This window comes from Marmota marmota, unplaced genomic scaffold, assembly GCF_001458135.2.
Source record: "Marmota marmota marmota unplaced genomic scaffold, marMar, whole genome shotgun sequence".
Taxonomy (NCBI): Eukaryota; Metazoa; Chordata; class Mammalia; order Rodentia; family Sciuridae; genus Marmota; species Marmota marmota.
The window spans coordinates 34,755,803-34,756,535 of NW_025999982.1; the positions used below are offsets into that span (position 1 = coordinate 34,755,803).

General features: G+C 50.9%; 1 pseudogene; it reads left to right on the forward strand.

Moving 5' to 3' along the window:
• The first annotated feature begins 567 nt into the window (after positions 1-567).
• The window catches only part of LOC107143701, a 6,165-nt pseudogene continuing 5,999 nt past the window's right edge, over positions 568-733 (forward strand).

The following is a 733-nucleotide window of genomic DNA, read 5'->3' on the forward strand; positions in this document are numbered from 1 at the left end:
GGAATAGGGCGTATCCTGCTGCCTGAGTTCCCCTTGAGTTCTCACGGGATTCAGACAGTATTTTTTGGGAGATAGAAGCCCAGTGGAGGTGGATTTGGGCAGAGAACGTGGATTTCCCCAGAACGTGATTGTAGACGGCTGGTGTGAGTTCGGGAATAAAGAGTTGCTATTTGAATCTACAAGCTGTGTGGTGGCTCGTGATTGTGTGCCCAGCCAGACTGCGGTACTGCTGTGCCAGAAATCCTTAAGAAAAAGTGATACAGGCTCTGGGCTGCTTTCCCTTCTTGAGTGGGCACGGAGCCCCAGCATGCTGGTTCAATAAATCCCCCTTCTGCCAATTGCATGAGTGGTCACTTGGTGGTCTCTTTCTCCGACGTTTCGCGGGACCCTTACATTTGGTGCGTTGGCCGGGAAAAGCGCATCGCCGGACAAGGAGACCTCCAATGGACTCCTTTAGGGGGTAAGTAAGGCGCCTCTTCCTCTTCTTCTTCCTCCTTTTCTTCTCCTCCTTGTTCTCCTTCTTGTTTTTCCTTTGTGATCGCTTAGAGCTTTTTGGTTTTTGGCTTGATGGAGAGCGTAAGTTCTCAGAGCTTTTTGGTTTTTGGCTCGGTGGAGAGCGTAAGTTCTCAGAGCCTTTTGGTTCAGGTTTGGTCTTTGGCTTGGATTGGTTTGGTTGGGTTGGCAGCGTGGCCGTCAGCGGAGAGTGTAAATTCTCCCTGGCAGTGGTGACAGA